The following is a 26,102-nucleotide window of genomic DNA, read 5'->3' on the forward strand; positions in this document are numbered from 1 at the left end:
ACTACTTCCTGTTCTATCAACTGAGCTCATTTACTTTCTCTCTGTCACTGAGAGCTAAATCACTTCCCCAGAAGACTACCATGTAGAGATCTCTCATTATTTCCAGAAAGAATGCAGAATTGGGAAAAAAAAAAAACTGAGATAAAAGTATGCTGTCAAATTAAACTTAGCTGAAAACATGAGTTCTTTTTAAATGAAAATTATAGATTTAATTTTGATATCTAGAATACATACACCACCATTAGAAAGCCAGGTATGACTTAACAGATAAAAAGTATTTATTAATATGTGTGTGTATGTATGAATATGCATGCATTCCCATTTACCACAGAGATGATTTTGGAGGAAAATAAAGTCAATTTTGTTAAAGACTATTTAAGTCTATTCTTCTAACTCAACTTGTATCTAGAGGGATTATTTCCTACCCTTGGTGTTTGATCTACTCAGTATCCTCTAGCCTAGGAAGACTGACCTACTTCTGTTGAGAAAAAAGAAACCCTTAATTCACTTGTTATTCCTTGCAGACTGGATAAATTGATTTTTTAACTAAGAGGATGAAATGCTTAGCAGGTACACCGTGCATACCAGGTTAAGGTAAGTTCCAATGAGGGGAGTGTGGCAGATTCTAGGATCTTCTGAGCAATTTACATTCAAAAAAGAGGAGTGCAAATTCTTAGAAGTTTTAAGAAGGAGAAGTGACCAATAGTGTCGGATTCAGGTGCTGCTATGAGAGCTTCCTTCCCAGCTCTTCCACGTTCTGATCTGTCTCTTCTCCGTCCACCTCCATGAACTCCTTGATAGTCACCATTACTCTCTTCATATATTTGCCACCCATGTTTATGAATATACTTTATATTAATATTTCCTTTAGTTATAGTTTAGTTAACTTTGTTACAGTGTTTAGTTATAAATACAGCTTATAAAAGGATTTCTTAAATTAGGAATTTGTGGAATCATTTTTTTTAATTAGTTGCTTTATAATTTCTGGAGAAATTTATAATATAATAATTAGTCATCTACTCCATGAAGCTATGAACTAAAACTATATTGCAACTATAACACAATAATGCTTGTACTCATTGAATTATTTTATTTTAAATTATAGATGGCTTTTTTTTGTAAGTTTCATCTCTCAGTTAGAAAATCCAAGTATGCAGCACATGATTTCACATTTCCTATGTGTTAGAAATCTGGGTAAATCTCAGGGGAACTCTGGGCCTAGTTTATTTTTCTATAGTTTTCACGTATTCTATTTCTGATCCCTTCATCACATGTTTATTGAGATACTCTCAAGTTTGGTCACTATTCTAGTCCCTGGTGTCACAAAGCACGTAGTCTTATGGGAGAGACAGAGACATAAACCCACAGTTGTAGCATGAGTTAGAACAATTGTGGGTTCTCTATATGCAACCTATATGATTTATTTAGCCAGAAAGAAAAGTTCTGTGTGATTCCAAGGAAACTTCAAAGAGGGGTCTCTTGAAACTGGATTTTAAAATAATAAATAGGTGGTATTCAGATGAAAGGGTTCGAGGGACAGAGTTAAAGGAAAAGTTGCATTTGCAAATGCACAGACACCCTTGGACTTTTTCCAAGGCCATAAGTAGCTAAAGGAGGTGGTAACTATAAAATGAGGTTCAGGTTAAGGACACCATTTATGTTTTTCTAAGGAATTTGCACTTTATCCTGTAATCATTGGCAAGTTCTACATTTTTATTATCTCACATCTACCATTCTTATGATAATCTACGCTTAATTTATCTAAATGTTGGTATCTTCATCTCTCAATATAAAAATGGAAAAAAAAATTCTTTCCAGGCTTTTAATGAAGGAGGGCAATGATGTGGCCATACTAAGCATGCTTTATGAATACTGGTGCTCATGAGAGTTAGTGAAATGATGTCTCCCTTCCTTAAGCACAGAACTACCATGATCAGATTTGTGTTCTGAAATAATTCTACCAGGAATTGAAAACAGATTAGATTAGAAGTAGGCGGTCAGCCAGGAGAGTCTTGTTCAGAAATACAGGTGAAAAGAGTGGAGTTAGGGTTAGAGAGCCCAAGAACTACAGGGAGAGATGAGAATAGGCATAAGTATAAGGCTAGGAGACCAGCCATCATCCCTCCAAAAGATCACCAATTACACAGCTATCCATGAAGAAAACAGCACTGTAAGACCTGTGGAGTCCACTTAAGAAATTTTAGCAACACAGTGGAACAAAAACCAGGAGAATAACCATACAAGAAGAAAAAGAAGATAGCTTCATTCCCCCTGCATGGTCCCATCCCCAAAACTGTCATTGACTGTTCAACACCTCGAGAAAGTTTACCGGCTACAAAGAATTCACTTTGTCAGGAAAAGAAGTGTGTGATGAGCAATCAGCTTCCCCAGATTTTCTGGGCAACACACAAAGGTTTCCAGTCAGTTTTACTCCACCTACACCAGCAAAGCTGAGACAAAGAAAGATGGCAAGATAGCAAGAAAGAAAAATGGCTGCCACTGGCAGCCAAGCAGTGGGAGCGATTACAGTTCATCTGGACCTGCTCTCCAGACAAATCCAGCAGATTCACCAATGAAAATCCTGTCACCTAGCACAGCCACTTTGGATTCCCTGTGTATTTAAGCAGCTGTCACCTCACAGGAATTTGTGTTGCCTGACATCTGCCACCTGTGACCTTCTCTGTTCCCTGCCTCTCCCCACCCCCTACCACTGAAGACTGAAAGTGCACCAACAGCCAACTCAAGCCTTTGCAGCTGCGTGTTTGCAAGAAGCCAGGCTAGACCCCTGCAGTTGACCCTTGTCACTTTGTATGTGCTAGGGCCTACCCTTTATAGCTGTACATTTGCATGCTGCCAGCCTGGTCTCCAAAATGCTGTGCACACCTGAAGAGAGACTGTGCAGTCACAGGGAGCATGCTGATAGCCAGGGCCCCTCACAGGTGCTTCTAGGACTAGATCATGCCTTATGTCATTGACCTGAACTGCTCTGCAGCTAGTCCCTCCACCCATATAAATACACCCATCACTGGCCTCCACTGAGTTGCACATGCATGGGGGAAGACTGTGCAGTCACAGGAAAAAAAATTGACAGCCATTGCCCCTGTATCTCCCAGTAAAGTATGTAAGTGACCCTGACTCTGCTCTCTATGTGGAGGCCACCATGCAGTTGGATTCTGCCACCATCCAGGAATCTGCAATTGGACCCTGCAGTTAAGCATATGCACATCACTGACTCCAGCCCTCACTGTTGCCTGACCTGGGCCTTAGCTGCTGGATCTGGAGGTGCCACTGAGGACCCCAACAGCCTTTGCAGCTACTACAGAGATTCTGCCACACTCATTAACAGTTGTCAATGCTGTGGACCCCAGGAGCCCCAGTTGAAAAGACATAGAGCCCCACCAGACCCAGTACTCCCACTAGATGCCCTGCACCACTAGACTCAGGGTCAAAACATGCTCTAGCATGCCCCGCTTGTAGGTGAAAATCTTCCTTTATTGAAGTCAGTCCATAGAGTCTGAAAGAGGTAAACTGCTTCTTTAAACGCTCTCACCTACATATTCTACTACTGTTCTCCGTTGCATTCTTTAGTTAATTCATTGAATGCTTTAGCTTCAGAGTTTATGTTTGATTTTTGTTTATGTTTTCTAGATCTTTACCGAAATTCTCGTTTTGTTTTTGTACTGTCTTCCCAATATCATTAAATCTTTTATCTATGTTGCTTTGTAGCTCTCTGAACATCTTTAGAATAATGTATTTTGAATGATTTGTTGGGCAATACCTGAATCTCCATTTCTTTGGGACTAGATACTAGAGGCTTGGTTTATTCCTTTGTAGAGTCATGTTTCCTTATTCTTATGATTCCTGTAGCCTTTCATAGGTGTCTACACATTTGAATAAACTTGCTATTCTAATAGATAGGAGATGATATCTTGTTGTTTTGCAAACTATATATCCAATAAGATGTTAATATCCAAAATATATAAAGAAGTTATATAAATCAATATCAAAAAATAATAGATTCAAAAATGGACAGAGGAAATAAATGAACATTTTTCCAAAGAGACGGTACAGGGGCGCCTGGGTGGCTCAGTGAGTTAAGCATCCAACTTCGGCACAGGTCATGATCTGAAGGTTTGTGAGACTAAGTCTCATCCGTCTCTCTGTTGTCAGCACAGGGCCCGCTTTATATCCTCTGTCTCCTTCTCTCTGCCCCTCCCCACCCTTTCTCTCTCAAGAACAAATAAACATTAAAATAAACAAATAAATAAATAAATAAATAAATAAATAAAAAGGTACAAATGACCAATCGGTACATGAAAGGATACTTGACGTCAGGAATCGTCAGCAAAACTCAAATCAAGACCACAAGGAGATATCATCTCATACCAGTTAGAATGGCCATCATTAACAAGACAAGCCATAAGAAGTGTTGTTGAGGATTTGTAAAAAAGAGAACTCTTGTGTACTGATTTTGGAAATGCCAACTGGGACAGAGACTGGAAAACAGTATGGAGGTTCCTCACAAGATCAAAAGTAGAACTACCAAAGGATCCAGCAAATCCAGTTCTTTGGGGGTCTTTATCCAAAGGAAACAAAATCATTACCTTGAAGAGCTACCTGTATTTCTGTTTAATGTGTTCATTGTAGCATTTTTCACAGTAGTCGAGGTATGAAAGCAACTTAAATGTGAGTTGATGGATGAATGGATGAATGTGAATTTTTATATATGGAATATATATGGGATATTATATTATTCAGCCTTTAAAAATAAAGGAATTCTGTCATTTGTGACATTGTGGATTAACCTGGAGGGCATTATGCTAAGCAAAATAAGATGGACAGAGAAGGACAAGTATTGTGTGATCTTGTTTATATTTGGAATCTAAAAAAGTGAAACTGATAGAAAAAAAGAGAAGGGTGGTGTTTACCAGGGGCAGGGGTGGAGCAAATGGGGAAATATATGTCACAGGGTACAAATGTCCAGTTATAAGATGAATAAACTCTGGGGATATAATGTACATTATGGTGATTATAGTTAATGATATTGTATTATATACTTAAAGTTGCTAAGAGAGTAGATCTTAAATGTTCTTATCACAGCAAAGAAACAATAATTGTGTGATGTGATGGAAGTGTTAGCTAATGTTATGGTGGTAATCATTTTATAGTATATAAGTACACTAAATCAACACATTCTATGCTTTCAATTTATATAGTGATATATATCAATTATATTTCAATAAAGCTAAAAGGAAAAAGGTATCAGTACTACATCTGTCTTCAAAAAGAGGTCATTTTGTGTAGGACTATACCAAGCTTTTATTTTTAACACGTTTTTTATATTATAGGTTCCAGCTAATTACAAGAAATGTTTTAATAATGTTTTTTGCCTGTTCTCCTCTCTTCCCTTTTTTATCTCCTTACTTACCTCCTTCTTTTCCTTCTTTTGGTACATGTAATGCCACACTTGAAATTGTCAACATAAGGATCAAGTAGGTCTTGAATTCTTTTTTTTTTTTAAGAAATAACTAATTCAATTTCATTCATTCTTTTCATTAGCAGTGCTGAGATAGTCATTTGTTCCCTCAGTCAAAAATTAAGTCACTTATATTGCCAGGTAATGTCTTGAAAAAAAAATGGTTGTAGACATGGCACCTGTATTTAAATAGACATGCAAAAGAACTTCGGCATGCAGAGAAAGCACAATTTAATAACTTGACTTAACTCTCTCAAAACATCTAGAGGAAAAGCTGAAAAATAGAAATGTTCACGAGTATTTCTACATAGTGTCAAATACACATATATTTGGCAGCACATGAATGTTTGATTTAAACAACAGAATAAAATATCATATGAATTTTTTAATACCTTGCCCAGAAAATTTGTACACACATGCATACACCATGCACTTAGAAGCAAATAGGTATGGAACAATTATTTATAAAGTGTCCAGTGCCACACACACACACACACACGCACACAAATCGTAAAAGTGAGTTATGTCCCTTCTGCAGGTTACAACATCTATATTTGGAGAAATAAGAATGTTTGTGAAGGGCAGATATTGGAAGCTTCAGTGAGATGTATGTACAACTCCAACTGCTTCATATTTGATCCCCTCTTTGCTAACCTTGTGTCCTGTATGGACAGCTTATAACTACCCAGTTTTGAAAGAGTAGGGTTTTTTTATTTTAATTTTATTTTTTTAATATTTTTTTAATGTTTATTTAGAGTGAGAGTGGGGGAGGGGCAGAGAGAGAGAGGGAGACACAAAATCCTTGGCAGGCTACAGGCTCTGAGCTGTCAGCTTGACGTGGGGCTTGAACTCATGGACCATGAGAAAATGACCTGAGCCAAAGTAGGACACATAACCGACTGAGCCACCCAAGCGCCCCTAATTTTTATTTTAATTTGGTAAATGTTTATTTATTTTGAGAGAGAAAAAAAGAGAGAACTTGTGCTGTCAGCTCAGGCCAACTTATGCAGGGCTCACTCTGACAAACTTTGAGATCATGACCTGAGCTGAAATCAAGAGTCTGATGCTTAACCAACTGAGCCACCAGGAGCCCCTTTTTAATTTTTATTAGAGAGAGAGAGAGAGAGAGAGAGAGAGAGAGAGAGAACACAAGCAGCAAAGAGGGCCTGAGGGAGAGAAAGAATCCCAAGCAAGCTCCACACTCAGCATGGAGCCCAACATGGGGCTCGATCCCATGACCCTGAGATCATGACATGAACCAAAATCAAGAGTTGGATACTCAACCAATTGAGCCACCATGGTGCCCTGAAAAAATAGGTTTTAACATCAGAGAAACATGAATTTGAATCCTGGCTCCAGTGCTTATTTTCTGTGTAACTTTGAAGAAATTACTTAAGTTGTCAGCAAACTCAATATTTGCCTTTCAAAAAATGTTGTTAATACATTCCTTACACGCCTATTGTATATACTAGATTTCATGTATAGGAAGAGGCTGGCACAAAATGAATAATAAGTATTCCTGTGATTATTGTTGTTACCCTAAAATATTTCTCTAAAACAGGAATGTGCATTCCCTTCACTTACTTTCCTTAATTAGTATCAAGTGCCTGATATATTATGTAGGAGAATTGGTAGACTATTGAAACAGAGAGGGTGGAGAATGGGTCATTCTAGAGCAGATGGTTGATCATTTTGTCATTTAATCAGTGGTTCTCAGAAAGTGTTCCCCAGACCTGCCCTGTCCGCAAATGCAAATTTATGGGTGTTAGCTCCTGCATCAGGGTCTCTTGGGATTGAGCAGAGGAAACTGGGTTACTTCAAGCTATCCTGGTGATTCTTACGCACACTAAAGTTTGGGAACCTCTGTTCTGCACTCCCCTTATACTTTTTTTTACCTATACTCACTCATTCAGATCTGTTTCAGTGCACCCCTTTTGCCCTGGAAAAGTGAAGCCAAAGCCAAATGCACACTGAATTTAACAACTCTCTGCACCTAGTGTTGGATGCGCTTTAACTTCAGGGTGTTTATTCAAAGCGTAAACCTGTCTCAGTTTACTCCTCTGCCCTCAGAAGCAGCAATTCTCATAAGATAAAGGCTCTGAGACATTCAGTGGCCACTCCTTGAAGACTTCTCCCTGCATGGAATCAGGTTTAAATGGAGTTAGAGTTCTCTTTTTTTTGAAAGGTATATTTTCTTCTTTCCATTCCATTAGAGTGAGCAGGTCAGGGAAATGAAGAGAACCCTTGCTGGGGATCAGAAAGAATCAGGTAAGGGACAGTCTGGCCTCTACCTTTGTTTGCAGAAAGCTCATAGGCAGTGAAAGGCAAATACTGTATGATTTCCTTCATATGTGGAAATTAAGAAACAGAACAAATGAACATAGGGGAAGGGAAGGAAAAATAAATAGATTAAAAACAGAGAGGGAGGCAAACCATAAAAGACTCTTAAATACAGAGAAAAAACAGGGTTGCTGGAGGGGAGGTGGATGGGCGATGGGCTAAATGGGTCATGGGCATTAAGGAAGGCACTTCTTGGGATGAGCACTGGGTGTTACATGTAAGTGATGAATGACTAAATTCTACTCCTGAAACCAATACTACACTATATGTTAACTAATTTGAATTTCAATAAAATCTTGGAAGGAAAAAAAAAACTCAAGCAAAATTTATCTCAAAAAAAAAAGAATAACAAAAATGCTAGCACTAATATTTCTAAGTGCTGGGCTTCTGTATATGCCCCATTAGCTGTACCCCAGACCTCCTAATACACTAACACCATCATTAGCTCCATTTTGCAAATGAGAGAAGTGAGGTTTAAGTGAATTTCTCTAAGTCATTCAAGAAGTTAATGTGAGAGACCAGGATTCTTTCCTCTACATCTTAATTCCACAGCTCATGCTTTTAGCTACCACACTCAAGTGCCTCATGAATTCTTGGGTACCTACCTGTCGCTTAGGTCATGGGGAGGCATTGGGAGTGGCATTAGCAAACAGTTCAGAAGAACGGATATCAAGTCTAGCTGCCCTATATACCTTAGAGTTAAAGAAAAATAAGAGATTGAGAACAGAATCTGTTCTCTATAGTGTCTGATTTTATTAAACAGGTTTGGCGTTTATATGGACATTGGGACCAAATCCCTACTAAATAATGAAGAATGTACACCTGCTTAGTGTCTTTGGGATGCATACAGTAATTTGAGAAAGGTCATTATTGAGAAATAAGTATTTGGGTCCTGATAATTGGGTTTTTTTAGGTCTAACTAGGACTTGCTGCTTTTTTGACAACTGATTTCACCCCCAAGAAAGGAATGTTTCATGTTAGTGGCTTTGTTAATGTTGCTGTTACATTTTAATGTAATCTTTTAGAGGATATAAACACAGTTTGACCATTTTATGAATATTAAGACAGTCAGTCATAAGCTCTTATGATTTTCCAAATACCTTCAGCTGGCATAAGAATAGAAAATCTCTTTTAGGATGCTCCCTTAGTTTCAGTATGATTTTCTAATTCAATGATGAATAAATAACAGCCATCAATTATTTATAAGAAATGTATTTAAAATTATAGTAATAATGATACTGATATTTTCTATATCACCCTTATTCCAAAAGTCAAATTATTTTGCAAAACGGAATCACTCGTTCAGAATATGGCCCTTACGATCAAAAGCAATTTCAGGAATTAAGAGAAAATGTTCTGATATGTATCAAAGGCTGCATTTCTCCACAAGAATGTCAGGTTAGTCTCCGCATCCAGTCATGGAGGAATTAAATAGCTATTTTTGTCTGTGTGTGTGAACTGAAGTTTTTTAGAAGAGACACTTTTTCATTGGTGATTACATTATTCTCCCAGAATGCCAAGCCCCTACTCTCAACATGGGCTTTGACTTGAACTTCTTTTTCTCCTAAAAGCCAGTCAGCGTTCAGGTCCCACAGATCCTTCACATGTCACGTTTTCCCTTATTCCGGTCCTTAAATAAGCATCATTTTAGCCCCTGCCTCAAAAGACTGAGCCACCCAACCATTGTCTCTTTATCAACCAAACTGTTAGGTGTGCATTCTCTAGATGCATTTTTGAAGTTCACACCTTTACCTTGTCATCATTCTGGTATAAAGAGTAAAACCTTTTATATTTTTGTTGTTTCTTGTCAGAACAAGTCCAGTCCTGTTCCAAATGATCCCCAAATGCCAGGCTTCCCATTGATATTACTCCGACTTATATCTTCTCTTCCTCGCCATGACTTGATGCTATGCTTGAACATGTCTTCCTGTCTTTCCTATTTGTAATAGCCGTTTCCGCCTCAGAAGTATTGCTTATATACCACTTCACCAATGGTTCTTCCTCTTCTCTCCTCCTATCCATATCCTACCCTTCTGCTGGTGTGAAAGCGGTGCTAAGAAGTGTGCCTATTGGAATGCACACAGTATCTGTCAGATGTGGGTTCAAGGACCTCCTCTGCCATGAATATATATATGCCCTCCATCACGTTATTCAACAGACCTGAGCCTCAGTTCTTAATAATTCCATTCCGCAGTGACCTATTACTTACTTTGAAAGTGTGTTTGTGTAACAGATAAAAATGCTATGTCAACAATTCTCAACTTTTTTTGAAAATAATTTTATCTAAAATTCTGGCTCTCGCCATCATGGAAAGAAAAGTCAGACTATCTCTGAGGAAGACATTTACGTATTGAAGGCATTCTGAGGTTACATTTATACTTTATACGTTTTAAGAACATAACAATTTTAATTTGAAGGAGTAATTGTTTCAATATAGCTTATTAACTATAGGTCCTGGTAGGCATAGGTTATAGAAAATTCAACAAATCAGAGAAAAGATGAAATATGTGTATGTTGATTAAATAGTGAGTGATTGGTATTGGGAACATTGTTTTATAACACCAACTATTAGCAGCAATTAATTTCTTAGTCACCTACCTCAAAATCCTCTGGTACATCCTCAACCTTGTTTCTTATACGTGCATTGCCTCTCCTACCTAATTTCAAATGCCTTGTGAGCTAAGACTTGTCTTTAATTTTGTATCCATCAGATTAAGAAAAATACCACTGGGCATACATTGATAATGGATGGATAATGTTGCTTAGGATTTAGAAGTGGTTTTAATTGTACTGAATGAATAATTCCGAGACAAATGCTTGTTAGTCTCTATAAATTTGATAAATCATATTCAGAATCAAGGTTTGGTAGCTCCATGCTCAGGTATGTTTAAAACATTCCAAATCGTCTTTCCTGGGCCCTCATCAATGCTCCTTTATTTATAATATCTCATCTGAAATGAAAATCTGAACATCCTCCTGGACTATTATTTTTAACATTAATTTGAAAGCACTCCCTTAAAATTTTAATTTTTTCTGTCTACACTAATTACAGTATGACTCAATTTTGATCTCTGGTGAGCACAAATTTGAAGAGAAAGAAAATATTGTGTATTTGTCCCATAATATGTGTTCAGGATCTAAATGGATCTAACCAACAGACATTTCTCAAAATGTTATTTTTGTAACATGGAAAACAATGAATTTTACACTTTTAAGTGGCTCAGCCCCCATTGCAGAGTTTGACAAATTCTCTTTGTGCTGCAGCACATTTTTACCATCTTCATGTTTCTAGTTTCTTATTTCACCAATTCCACATCTCTGATCTGACCCATTTTGTGTGATTGAATAAATCCATTATATTCACTGGAGACCTGAGGCAGGAAGCACTGGAAACTAGACCAAAAAGAGGTGCCCAACATTGGACAAAGAGCTGTTGTGTCATCGGAGGGGCTAGTGTCATAGAAAGAGTACCCACTCTTTAAGGTGATATGCTAAAGTCCTTGATTTCACACTGACCTGGGTTCGAATTCTGAATCTGTGACCTTGGGCAAGGTACTTAACACTGAAAAACCGTAACATTCTCAGGAGAGTGGTACAACATATCTCTTGTGGTCATAATGAGGATTCAATTAAATTACACATGTAAAATTCTTAGCAGGGTTCCAGATCCATAATAATACATGGTAGTGATTGTAGTTTGCTACCAATGATGTGGCCGTTTGTAAGCAAGAGTGAGTTAAGTTATGAGCGACCACACTTGCTGACTAAGTAGAATCACACTTCACACAGTCATTTTTCTAAAATTTGGCACATCAGATAAGAGGTACTCAATAAATCTGTGTTTCCTTCTTTGCTGGAAAATAATAACAATCAAATGATATGTTTACTTTGCAGATAGGTGGAAAAGAGCAACACTTCCAGAGAATGTATTTGTTTTTTTTTCTTTCTTCTTTTATATATATATATACACACACACATATATATATACACACACACATATATATATACACACACATGTATATACATATATATACACATACGTATGATATATACATATATGTATGTGTATATATATATATATATATATATATATATATATTGCTGTTCATAAACTTGTTAGAGTTGCTAACTCTGTTTATTCATACTTTCAGATGCAGACATGGTCTCTAATGGACACAGCACCTCCATACATATTAAACAATTTTTATGATAATAAAACAATCATCTGCATCTTTCTTCCCTGCTGATTTGAACGGCATGCTAATCACCACAGTATACCACTTCCAAAGTACACTTGTCTTTTGGCCAATTTACAACTTCACACTCTGTGAGATTACAGACAACACTGAGGATTTTTGCTGAGCCACATGTTGGTCTCTTAAATTCTGGTTCATTTAATTAAAATTTCAAACCTATGCATTACCACCAAGAAATTGCAATTTGTTAATACACACGTTGTTATTATTTTTTAGAAAAATTAAGGGTGTTTATTTATTTTTTATTTTTTTTTAACATTTATTCATTTTGAGAGACTGAGCATGAGTGGGGGAGGAGAAAAGAAAGAGGGAGACACAGAATCCAAAGCAGGCTATGAGCTGTCAGCACAGAGCCCAATGCAGGGCTCAAACTCACAATTGGTAAGATCATGACCTGAGCTGAAGTGGGACACTTAATTGACTGAGCCACCCAGTCGCCCCTAGAGAACTTAAGGGTATTTAAAGTTGCAACACAAGGGCACCTGAGTGGCGCACTCCATTAAGCACCTGACTCTTGAATTTGACTCACGTTATGATCTCACAGTTTGTGAGTTTGAGACTTGAGTAGGACTCTGCTCTGATAGCACAGAGTCTGCTGGAGGTTCTCTGTCTTCTGCTCTCTATCTGCCCCTGTCTCAAAAATGGATAAATAAACTTAAAAACCAAAAAAAATAGCAACACAAATTCTTATATGGCACATTCAATAGCTAGTTACAATTTGCTAGACTCTGATTTCTTTACTGGGGGTAGAGGAGGTAGCAGTAAAATAAAACATTCCATCAAGTTTATAATATGGTGAAAATGGTAGGTGAGTAACAAGTAAGCAATTAAATAGGAAAAAAAATGTCAGTAAAATGTGCCATTGGGATAGAGAGGATGCTACTTCAATAGAGTGATCAAGGAAGGTCTCTGAAGAATTAAGACGTAAATGTCATAGAAGAAATGTTGTAGGAAGAGGTAAGAACAGTCTGCAGACCAAAGCCCTGATTACTGTAGACCCCACATGTATCTAACAAGTGGAAAAGAAGGGAAGGAGACCAGTAGATAGAGTGACATGAGTACAAGGAAGAATTGTAGAAGATGCGGTGACAGTAGTGCGTATGAGAAAGGGATCACCTCCAGAAAATAATTTGAGAAAGTGGTACTGGGCTTACTGGATTGGAAGCAGGGATGAAGGACAAACACAGGGTATGGAGGATGGGAAGGTTCAGGCCTGAACAATTGAGTAGATAATAGTTCCAGTAACCTAACTGGAAAGGCAACCGGCAACCTTTTAAATTAGGGAACCAGGATCTTGCTTTCACCGAGTTGAAGGTCGGGTCCTTATTAGGCAACCATGTAGAGATGCCATGTAAGCAGTTACTCTCCTCTTTGGGGTATAGGGATCGAGCTGGAGATGTGCATTGTGACGTATTAGCACACCAATAGCACTTAAAGCCATGTGACTGAAGGAGAGCACTTAGGGAGAGAGTGTGGAGAGCAAAAGTGACAGAATGAGAAATAGTAGGGTAGTCAAATAATTAAAGACCTTTGGTGCTCAAGACTCCTGGAGAACAGGGATTTTCAAGAAGTAAGGGGTGGTCAACTTACTTCTTGTATATAGAATTAATATATAAGTATAGTATATAAGAACTCAAACAGGTATGGATGAGGAATGAACCAGTAAATTTAGCTGTACAGGGTTTTATGAATGACCTTAATGACACACTTGGGTCATTTTGTTCAGCCTGCAAACCTGCTGTTCACATTGCATTACCTGGAAGAGATCGAATTATTGTTTCCAATTCTCCACTCCTTCTTTGTAATTAGATAGTACTATCATATCTTTGTCCATGTGACTTTGCTGTGCCTCCCAGTGGAGTAGGCAAAGTACATATATCCCTTTTTCATGACTTGGGGTTTGGACAACTAACTGGTCACACAGGAAAGACAATATATCCCTAAAATTTAAATCTTTTAATAGTCAAGAGTCTATCATGGGGTCCAGAGGATTGCCAAATAGATAATAGAAAGAAACTTATAGCAAGCGGGCATACTTCTTCCATTGTCATGGGGGAAAAGGTAGAATAGGTGGAAAAAGGTGCAAGCAGGTTAGTTGAGAGACAAACTGATTATGATCTGAAACTTTATGGTAAAGCATTCTCTAAACCATCTCAGCTAAAATCTATACAGACTGTTCTGCTCCGTCACTAAAACAAACTCTCACCAAGAAAAGTAGTCTCGGCCCCAGAGGCTGAGATGTAGAGCTGGTGCTTGCAATATTAGCCAGTGATACAGATTCTTGATGTTTAGCAATCTGAGGACAAATCTCAAATAAAACAAAAAATACCTTTGCCCCCCTCTTGATTATTTAGGATGGGAGTCAACTCTCAAAACTATAGATACCAAAGTGGGCAATGGCTCAACACAATACATCACAGGACAGTCTAAGAAGCAGGCTCCTTAGTAGATGATTTACTTTCTTTCAGACCCCTTTTAACACGTGGCTTCAACTTCTCTAGAGCAATAGTTCTCAAACTTTAGTTAGCTTGGGGGATCACCTGTAGGGCTTTTTAAATGCCAAATTCTGGGTCCTGCCCCCAAAGTTTCTGATAAAGTAGTTCTCTGGTGGAGCTGGAGGATTTACATTTCTAAGGATTTCCCCAACTGACAAGGCTACTATTCTGGGAACAACAGTTTTAGAACCACTACCCTAGAGCAGTCATTATTGCTCCATTATTTAACCAACTAGTGACAGAGGAAAGAGCGTTTGGAGCATGTGCTGGATATCTTTTCTTTGCCCCTTTGTCTACTAATGTCCTCTATGCTTCTCTGTGCTCTGACCACTGGATTTCAGATGGGCTCAACCAATTAGAAACATGAGCAAGCAATGTGAAGGAGGCTGGAAAGAGAGATCGGATTATTTCCATCCCACTGGGGTTGCAGTCAGCTGACTATGTCTGAAACTCAACTTAGGTCTCTTGGCAGACAGCCTCCTGAAAGAGTCTAGCTCTCTCTAGACATGCTTCTGGTACTGTACTCTCCTCACACACTTCCAGGCATAGAGAGACGAATGACCTCCCTCCTACCAGCACTAGGAGTTGCACCATCCTTTATGGCATCTTATATCCTGCTTTCAGCTTTACAATGACATTATTAAACTCTTCTTAAATTGCTCCGTTTGAACATATCATTGATTTCTAACAGAGAACATGATTTATACAAGAGACAGAGCAAGCTTTCTTAAAAGACTTGACTAAAAATAGCATACCTCATTTCTGCTTTATTCCTTTGGCTAGACTCTGCATAAGACTAGGGAACAGGTCTAGCTATGTTCTCAGAAAGAAGAAAAAAATTTTTTTAAAAAAATTAATATCTAAAAGTCTTTCCACACACAACTTTTTCTATGTTCTACTGAAAGTTACATACATGAAAGCTAGTTTATAGTTATTTGAACTTAGAACTTAACTCTTTATTACATATGTACACAAAAATGTTTTTGAAAACGGGCCTAGATTTTTTTTAATGCGCCTAGATTTTTAAGGAACATACTCAGTACACTGAGAAAATAATTTTCATAATTTTATCCATAGCTTTACCAATAGATGTCCACTACTTCTGGAAATTCCATAACCAACGGTGATTATCTGAGTGACCAGTACAAGACAATGGAATCATGATATTTAACCACTTTATAATGCTTTCTAGTATTTTTGTCTAAGTATTTGCATATTAAAATATACATTTTACCATATTCCTATCCAAGGTGATTGTATTAATTTTAATTTAAAAACTATGTATATGTGTAGGTAAGTTATATTATGATTCTATTATAGTTTAAATTATCAATTAAAACATGTTATAAAAGAGAGCATAGGTTTTTGTAGGGTTGAGAGCCATATTTTTTAAAATAAAGATAGTTTTGAAAAGATATCTGTAGTCATGTACCAGTGGGAAACCAGAGGCATGAACTAATGAATCAACATAATAAACAGATAGAAGAAAGCAGACACATGTCAGTGATGTACAAGTGACAGTTGAATAGAAGCCACCAAACACGCCAGCCCCAGATGCCTTGGAGAATGGCAATGCTGTTTGTAGAAAATTCTCCCCCACTTGAATGTTGACCTTGTTAGTCACCATCTTTCCAGGTACCTAATTTTGGGAAGTTTGAATCTTGAGAACAATTGGGGAATGATCCAGAAGCAGGGGTCAGGTCCATTTGTTTGTTCACTGAGTACCATAACTTTAGTAACAGCTTGGGTTATTATGAACACAACCTAGGATTAGGGCATATTTTCCATTCTTTTATCATGCAGGTATTTGCTTGAAAATTACAACCCCATATGCAAATAAAATATTAATCTTTACACCTCTATTGCAATAACAGAAAACAAAGAACCACAACAAAGAGATTTTTTTTAAAGGTTTTTTTTTGGGAGCAAACAAAACAAACAAAGCAGTCTGATGTTAAAGGATAGCATCCATGTGTTACTGGCAATATTAAATTTGCATGATATTTAGAGTTCTTTGGAGCTCATAAATGCTGTCTAATGTATATATTACTTCATTTCTTCGTCACAACAGCCCTATGAGGTGGTTACTGTATTTATTTCTCTGCCAAGGAGGACATGGAACTCAGACAGGCCAATTAAATAACCCAATATTGCAAAATTGGTAAACTGTGGAGTTAGGAATCAAGATTTAAAATTCCAGCAGTTATTCTTCTGCCACAAGTGATGTCTCCCTGCATACTGAGCTTTGTGTCAGAAACTTCTGAGGTGATGAAAGAAAGAGGTGGCCTTGGATTTGATCAAGAAAGCCAGGCAGATCACATAAAATATGTAAAACCAACCCTCATCTCCAACTGTCCTTCAACTCCCTGTATTTGAATTCTGACACCAGCATACCAATGAAATTGTTTACCAATATCATTCTTTTTAGTTAAATGACAGAACAATTGCTCTTCCTCATTTTATCTTGGTCTCTGAAGGCTTTACTATGCAGATTTTAAAATATGTATATATGTCTCTCTAGGTTGGTTCATAGAATTCATTAGAATATAATTAAAACACTCCTACAGATACTGTCCTTCGATGAGCCCAACTACTCTAGTGGTTTTAAGCTACTACTAGAGGTACTTGTATCTTTCTCCTGAGCACAGGACTTTAATCACCAATTGGTGAATCAAAACCTCCTCTTAAATGTGTCATGGGCGCTTCATGCTCAACGTGCTCGAAAATGAACTCTTCATTGTTTTCCTCTCACCTCCTCAGCATGTATACACACTCCACACAACCAGCAACTGTCCATCCCCTCACTCTTTTTGTTCAACTTCAGTTCATTCCCACAACCTGGAAGCCAGATATCCAGTCTTGCCTGACGATTTATTCAAATCACCACTATCTTCTATATTAATGATTATACTAACTTCTGGTTTTTTTTGTATGTTCTTCTCCTCCTGTTTGTATTACCATTACCTTAATTTAGCTCACCATCATTTCCTATGCAAATTACCTCAAGTCCTTCTAATTTTCATGTGATCCCAGTATTTCCATGCTCTAATCCATTATCCATGCTTGAGCCAGAATGGTCTGTCTCAAATAAATGTCCAGTTACAATCAGGTATACAGCAAGAATATGCAGGGCAGACCTTACCATATTCTCTCTTACTGTTGGCTACTGCACACTGTTCTGCCTACATCTAGAAGGCTTTTACAATCCCACTCTTCCTTCAGTGTACAGCCTAGGCAAGCCTGAGCTGAGGAGATATCATAAGTTTGAGGGATTTCACTCTTGGCCATGGGCTTATCATTACCAGGGTGTTTTGCTCATCAGTTTAATTATATGCATGTTTTTCTCTCTCACTCTCTCAACTGTAATCAACCTGAGATAAAGGTTGGCACTGTATACATCACTGTAGCCCTAGAAGCTAACAGCGTCTGACACATCAAAGGCATTCTGTCAATATGAATCAAAAGAATGGACGAGTTAACGAATGAATGGATGAGTGTGAGCAGAATACAAAAAGCATGTGTAGTCGCATAAACGAGTGTCTCATTCCTTCCTGAGTTGGCTGGAGCTGACAACCCCACACCGATGCTTCTCACCCCATACTTGAGTGATCCCAGGTTAACTAGAAAGAGTTGTTAGCAGGTACTTTGAAAGAATCCTCAGTGTAAGAGTGTAATGGAAGGACGGACTTTCATGTCTGAGTTGCATCACTTCTCTGAGACTGTCTCATACAGACAGACGGACATACACAAATACACATGAATGTGTTCTTTACCTCCTGGAGTTGCTGTGAAGAGTCAATTACGTGGTAGATAGAATTTGCAGGGTAAAAGCAACTTAATAAAAGTATTTTTGAGAGCATTACCACAAGGCTATGGGGTAACCATTTTGATGGAAATCAATTTCGATAATGTAAGTGGTGGATTCAATCATTCAATCACTTTAAATGTATTCCACCAAATTAACTACAGGGCATCAGCTCAACTGTGTAAGACTATGTTTCTACTGAGACAGTCATAAATTTCAACCATTTATGACTTCAATAATTTACAATATGTGTATGAACTTTGGGAATTTCCCTTGTATATAGTGCTTGGCTCAAAATAAATGCTCAATAACTGAAGTTTACTGTTATTATTATTTATTATTAGGAGAATATTGATAACTGAAGCATATTCAGGGAATGTTTTGCAATCACTCAATATTCCAGAAATATTTTCACTTTTATTAAGATATGATTTTAAGGAGTCTCTGACATTTAAATTTCCCAAATGAGAGTGACAACATTAGTAACTGGAAAATTCTTAAAATGAAGAAATGAGATGTGTTGCTATACTTTATATTCAAGACACAGAGTCTTGAAGACCCTAGAATGTGTGTGTGTGTGTGTGTGTGTGTGTGTGTGTGTGTGTAAGAGAAAGAGAGCAGAAGATGGGGAAAAAAGAGAGTTTTAATTTTTATTATCAGTAGATGACACTGGGGGTATATTTTCTGGGTCAGAGGCTTATGACATAGTGAGTTTCAGGCTCACTTTGTAATTTGCAGGTGTTGTTTTCCCAGGACTTGATTTGATGGACTCTGAGGGCCAAGTCAGCACCTGCCATACAGCAGTGTGGTCCACACTGGTTTTCCCAACGCCTTTCAAAAGTCCTTGACGTATAAATCATTGCTCCTTAGTGAGGGAAGGTCAGAGCATATTTGCTTCTCAGAATCGTGCTTTCTGTTGCATTCTAAAACAGGTTGGGACCTAAGGAGAACATATAGATAAAGATTTAAAACAGGTAACTTCTGAAAATTAAATTATAAGCTTTTTGTGACCACAAGGTCCTCTGAAACTGTTTTGAGCCAGCATCCTCCCACTAACCTCAAACTGCAGACAGCATTCAGGTCGAAGGTGATACTGAGGATGTAGTTTCAGGGCAAGGACCTTGGAAGTCCTTCTGTCAGGTCACTAAGAAAGTGCCCCATTGCAGACTTCATGTGCCACGTCAGAATCTCTCAATCCCGAGGAAATCTGGAAGCACTACATTTGGTGTGGAGAAGAAAGACACCTAGTTAAATGTAAAAAATGGTGTAGAAGGAGAGGACAATGAGAAGAAATCAAGTCCCTGAGTGCCACATTGATGGGCCCCAAAGAATTAACTGTTTTCCCCAAAGCAGAAGGTCTATGCCTCAGGAGAAAAGAAAATACATCCTATCAAACACTTAAGCAAACATATTTACAAATACAAATCTCTTGGGAAATATAGTGTATTAATAGTGCAATTTTACAATTCTTTGCTTACATTTTTATTGTGGAAAAAGTAAATACACAACTACTAGGAGAATAATAGAATACTATGAAGATCAATTATTTACTTATAAAAACAATAGAAATTATATTTACATTATCTGTTTTTTTGATGAATGTCGGCTATTATTAGTGGTATAATTTATTTAGAGCTCAGGACCCAGTAAAACATTCTGCTCATGCCTGGTGGAGAATATTACCGTTCAATAAATTATTTTAATTACTTCAACCTTAACATTTTACAAGTCAGTTTTCTCTTCCCAATATTAATTTATGTAACTCTACAAAGTGAAAACAAAATTTGAATGGTACTTATTTTAGGTAGCATTTATTCAGGACCATCAAACCAACTATTTTAATGGATTCTAGGTCACAAAAGTGTTGGATTCAGTCACTGAACCAAGATAATGAGTTTCTACCAAACAGATCATATGGTGTCAGCTTAATTGAGTAGGAGTATCAGCCCCAACACAGACAATCTAGCTCTCAGAAAGCAAAGCAAAGTCTTATCTGATTCAGTCTTGCTTGGCAAACTTGACTTCCAATTACAGTGACTACTGACAAATGTTGCCTTCTGGCATCAGAGAGTGTAAAGCATTAAGAAAAGTATTATTAGACAGATCTTGATTCGAATCCCAGCTCGATCTCTTGCAGCTGTATGACTAAAATACCTGCATCATTTTTCTCACCTGTGCATTGACATTAAAAGTATTAGTATCAGCTGCTGAGCTTTGTTATAAAGATTAAATTTTTTATACATGTATAAAAACTTGACTCCCTTGGGGCATGCAAATGACATGTATATTTACTCACTTTCTTCTCTTGACCACTTAAATTCTTTGTTTTTTCTTCATTTATTCATTCCTACAAGATACAGACAAAACACTACTCAGTACACTTGACTTTCTGGTCTCCTGTGTTCCTCTATTGCAGGACACATAACCTGCGTGGTAAGCTTTTACTCGCCCACATCTCCCGCTAAACTGAACTTCTCAGCAGTGAGAGTCGTGAGTCATACCTAGCTTTTAGAAGATACTTGGGCACAGATCAAAGATTCTATGACTCACCACTGCCCTGTGAATCCTTCTAAAGCACAGATTAATTTTATGAATCTCTTGCTTAAGAATAGAATATAATTAGTATGTTTACTCCCCACTCCCTGTCTATTAAACAACATTCTAGTTTCTCAACTGGACAGTAGATAAATAGGCCCATTGCATCATCTAGCTCCCCCCAGGTACCCAGAATTCAAGTAGCTAGAGCCCTATTGGATGGTCAGGAATATACTTTGTCTGCCTTTGTATGTTTAAGTCCACTTTCCTCAATTCCTAGGAATTTCTTCACCAACAAGCCATTATCCAAACTGAAACCGTTCTTTGAAACCATTTCAAAAGCTCGCCACCTCCATGGCAGCATACTCTATTTCTTTAACATTTCCACACAGAGGCAATAGCATACATGTCTGAATTTTATTTTCCTTAAGTGTGTATTTATCTGTATTAGTTTTCTGCTATTGCATACCACATCAACCCAAAACTCAGCAGCTTAAAACAAGCATTCACTGGTTCACACAGGTTATCCCAAGAGTCAGGGATCCTCAGGTGGTTTATCTCAGGGCTTGTACCTCAGTTTCTTTCAGAAGATTGCCATTTAGGCATCATCCAGGGTTGCAGACATCTGAAGGGATAGATATTCTTTTCTAGAACAAGGTTGTGAAGACTAAGAGACAGTAAAACGAGGTGCCATTTTGGAGGCTGGCTGCCATCTTGTCTTGGTTTTAACTCTTTTAGTCATGCACTATACTTGCTACTTGTTCCTCTTTCCAGGTAAGATCCTCGATAGTTTATACCTTGTATTTTTCTTATCTTTGTATCTCCTTTTATACTTATAATTGTGTCTAGAATGGTGTGAATGAATGCTTATTGAATTAGTTGGATTAAGTCAATGCTTCATGAAACTAAATAAAACTTTCTAGGTTTTTAGATCAGGCCATTGGACCATTCTAAGTTTTAAGTACAAGTATATAAAGCAGTAGCTTTCTTGGGAAAAATGCAGATGATTTCTGATAAATTCACAGTGAGATTTGTGCATAGGAGTGGAAAAAGTTTTCCTTTTCTGGTTTTCAAAACAAAATATTGCAAAAACAGAGAGAAAGGACACAAATTGCTAATACCAAAAATGAGAGAGGAGATATCATTATAGATCACATGGACATAAACAAGATAATCATGGAATACTGTGAACAACTCCATGAACACAAACTTGATAACATAGATGAAATAAGCCATTCTTTGAAATACACAATCTACCAAAATTCATACAAGATGAAATAGACAATGTAAATAAGCTGATACCTATTAAAGTAATTGATTCTATAATTTAAAATCTTCCACAACACTGGTCTGGAATACATTCACTGCTGAATTCTACCAAACATTTAAATGGTACCAATTCTTGGGGCGCCTGGGTGGCGCAGTCGGTTAAGCGTCTGACTTCAGCCAGGTCACGATCTCACGGTCCGTGAGTTCGAGCCCATCGTCAGGCTCTGGGCTGATGGCTCAGAGCCTGGAGCCTGTTTCCGATTCTGTGTCTCCCTCTCTCTCCGCCCCTCCCCTGTTCATGCTCTGTCTCTCTCTGTCCCAAAAATAAATAAACGTTGAAAAAAAAAAATAAATAAATAAATGGTACCAATCCTCTATCATCTCTTCCAGAGGATAGAAGCAGAAGGTATACTTCCTAACTCATTCTATGAGGCCAGGATATCCTAACACCCAAAGACATTACAACAAAAGAAGCAAAGACATTACAAGAAAAGAGTACTACAGACTAATATCTTTCATAAGCATAGGTGCAAATTTCCTCAATAAAGTATGAGCAAGCTGAATCCAGTGCTAGATAAAAAGATTTATATACCACTACCAATTGGGATATAGGTCAGATATGCAAGACTGGTTAAACATTTGAAAATTAATTAATATAAAGTATGGCATCAAAACTAGCTAAAGAAGAAAAATCACATGATTATATCAATCAATGCAGAAAAAGCATTTGACAAAATCCAACAGCCGTTGATGATAAAAACTCTCATTAAAATAGGAATAAAGACCTTTCTCAAATTGATAAACACTTTCTACAAAAACCTACATCTAACATTCTACTTATTGATGAGAAACTTGAAGTATTTCCACTAAGATCAAGTATAAGGCAAAGACATCCCCTGTTACCACTGCTTTTCGACATTATAGTGAAATTCCTAGTAAATGAGATATATAAGAAAAGGAGATGAAAGGAGAACAGATTGGAAAGAAAAAAAAATAAAACTTTTTTTTTTTTTGCAGATGACATTATCATCGATGTAAAAAATCTCAAAGAATCAACAACAAAAGAATCCTTTGGAATTAGTAAGTAATTACAGCAAAGTTGCCATACACTGGGTTATCATACAAAAGTCAATTGCTGTCCTTTATACCAGCAATGAACAAGTGAAATTCTAATTAACACAATATCATTTCTATTAGTAGCCAGACAAATTAAAAATTTCAGTATAAATCTATCAAAAGTTGTACAGGCCTTTTACATAAGGAAAACTACAAAATGGTGAAAAAAACTCAAAGAAGAACCAAATAAACAGAGTGGTATTCCATGTTTATGGATAGAAAGACTCATATCATTAAGTTATCAGTTCTTTCCAAGTTGATCTATAGACTCAGTGTAAGTCCATGCAAAAGATCAGCAAGTTATTTTGTGGGTATTGAGAAACTGATTCTAATGCTTATACAGAGATGCAAAACTCCAGAATAGCTAACACAATAGTGAAGGAAAAGAACGAAATTAGAGAAATGGCACCATCTGACGTGAAGGCTTACTTCAAAGTTACATGTTTATAGCAGTGCTTTCAACAATAGCCAAATTATGGAAAGAGCCTAAATGTCCATCAACTGGTGAATGGATAAAGAAGATGTGGTTTATATATACAATGGAACACTACTTGGCAATGAGAAAGAATAAAATCATGTCATTTGCAGCACCGCAGATGGAACTGGAGGGTAGTATGCTAAGTGAAATAAGTCAGTCTGAGAAAGACAGATATCATATGTTTTCACTCATAGGTGGATCTTGAGAAACTTAACAGAAGACCATGGAGGAAGGGAAGGGGTAAAAAAATAGTTATAAACAGAGAGGGAGGGAGGCAAACCATAAAAGACTCTTAAATACAGAGAACAAACTGAGGGTTGATGGAGGAGAGGGGAAAGTGAGTAGTGGGCATTGAGGAGGGCACTTGCAATGAGCACTGGGTGTCGAATGAAAGCCAATTTGAAAATAAAGTATATTAAAAAAGATAAATGACAAAAAACATAATAAAAAACAAACAAAAAACAAAGTTACAGTAATCAAGACAGGGTGGTATTGGCAAAATAATAGATACATAAATCTACGAAAAAAATTGAGAGCTCAGAAATAGACTTACAACAATAGAGGCAACTGGTCTTTGGTAAAGAAGAAAGTACAGTGGGCCAGAGATCATCTCTTCAACAAGTTTTTCTGGATCAGCTGGACATCCTCATGTAAAAAATGAATTTAGACAGATTTTACACTCTTTACAAAAATTAAATAAAAGTGAAATGCAGACCTACAAAGAAAACACAAAACTATACAATTATTAGAAGACAAGATTGGAGAAGACCTAGATTATCACAATAAAGGAGCTAATTTAAATTAAGTGTCTATTTCCTGCTGTAAGAGTACCAGGTGTCAAAGAAACTCTGTCCTTTCACCAAAACACACACCAAACACTCATGTCTAAAAGTACATGCAAATTTTTTCCTTCTAAACTTTTACTTAAATTCTAGCTAGTTAGGGGCGCCTGGGTGGCTCAGTCGGTTGAGCATCCGACTTCGGCCCAGGTCATGATCTCGCAGTTCCCGAGTTCAGCCCTGCGTCGGGCTCTGTGCTGACAGCTCAGAGCCTGGAGCCTGTTTAGGATTCTGTGTCTCCCTCTCTCTCTCTCTGACCCTCCCCCGTTCATATTCTGTCTCTCTGTTTTAAAAAATAAACGTTAAAAAAAATTAAATTCTAGCTAGTTAACATACAGTGCAGTACTAGTTTCAAGAGTAAAATTCAGGGATTCGTCAATACATACAGCACCCAGTGTTCATCATAAGTGCCCTCCTTAACGCCCATCCCCCATCTAGCCCATCCCCCATCCACCTTCTTCCATCAACTCTCAATCTAGTTTCTTAATCTATCATTAAGACAGATGCCATATGTTTTCACTCTTATGTGGATCCTGAGAAATTTATCAGGAGACCATGGGGGAGGGGGAGGGGAAAAAAGTTAGAGAAGGAGAGAGGCAAACCATAAGAGACTTAAAAACTGAGAATAAACTGAGGGTTGATGGGGGTGGGAAAAAGGAGAAAGTGGGTGATGGGCATTGAGGAGGGCACCTGGGATGAGCACTGGGTGTTGTATGGAAACCAACTTGACAATAAATTTCATATTTAAAAAAAAGAGTCTCTCTTGGTTTGTTTCCCTTTCTCATCTCCCCACTCCCATATGTTCATCTGTTTTGTTTCTTGAATTCCACATATGAGTGAAATCATATGGTATTTGTCTTTCTCTGACTGACTTATTTCATTTAGCATAGTACACTCTAGCTCCATCCACTTCATTGCAGATAACAGGATTTCATTCTTTTTGATGTTTATTTTTTGAGAGAGAGAGAGAGTGAGAGCACAAGCAGGAGACTGGCAGAGAGGGAGACACAATCTGAAGCACGCTCCAAGCTCTGAGCTGTCAGCACAGAGCCTGACACGGGACTGGAACTCACTGACAGCAAGATCATGACCTGAGCCAAAGTCAGACACTTAATTGAACCACCCAGGTGCTCCAAGATTTCACTCTTTTTGATGGCTGATTAATATTCTTTATCCAGTTGATGGACTTTTGGGCTCTCTCAATAGCTTGGCTATTGTTGATAATGCTGCTATAAACATCAGGGTTCATATACCCCTTTGAATATGTATTTTTGTATCCATTAGGTAAATACCTAGTAGTGGGATTGCTGAATCCTAGGGTAGTTCTATTTTTAACTTTTTAAGGAACCTCCTCCATACTGTTCTCCAGAATGGTTGCACGAGTTCAAAGTACGTGCAAATTAAAGAGTGTGTACGAACAGAAAATGTATTTAACACATTTTTTTCACTTTTTTAAAGGTCATATATTGTTAAAGTCACTTAACCAACCATCC

This window comes from Felis catus, chromosome C1 (assembly GCF_018350175.1).
Source record: "Felis catus isolate Fca126 chromosome C1, F.catus_Fca126_mat1.0, whole genome shotgun sequence".
Classification (NCBI taxonomy): domain Eukaryota; kingdom Metazoa; phylum Chordata; class Mammalia; order Carnivora; family Felidae; genus Felis; species Felis catus.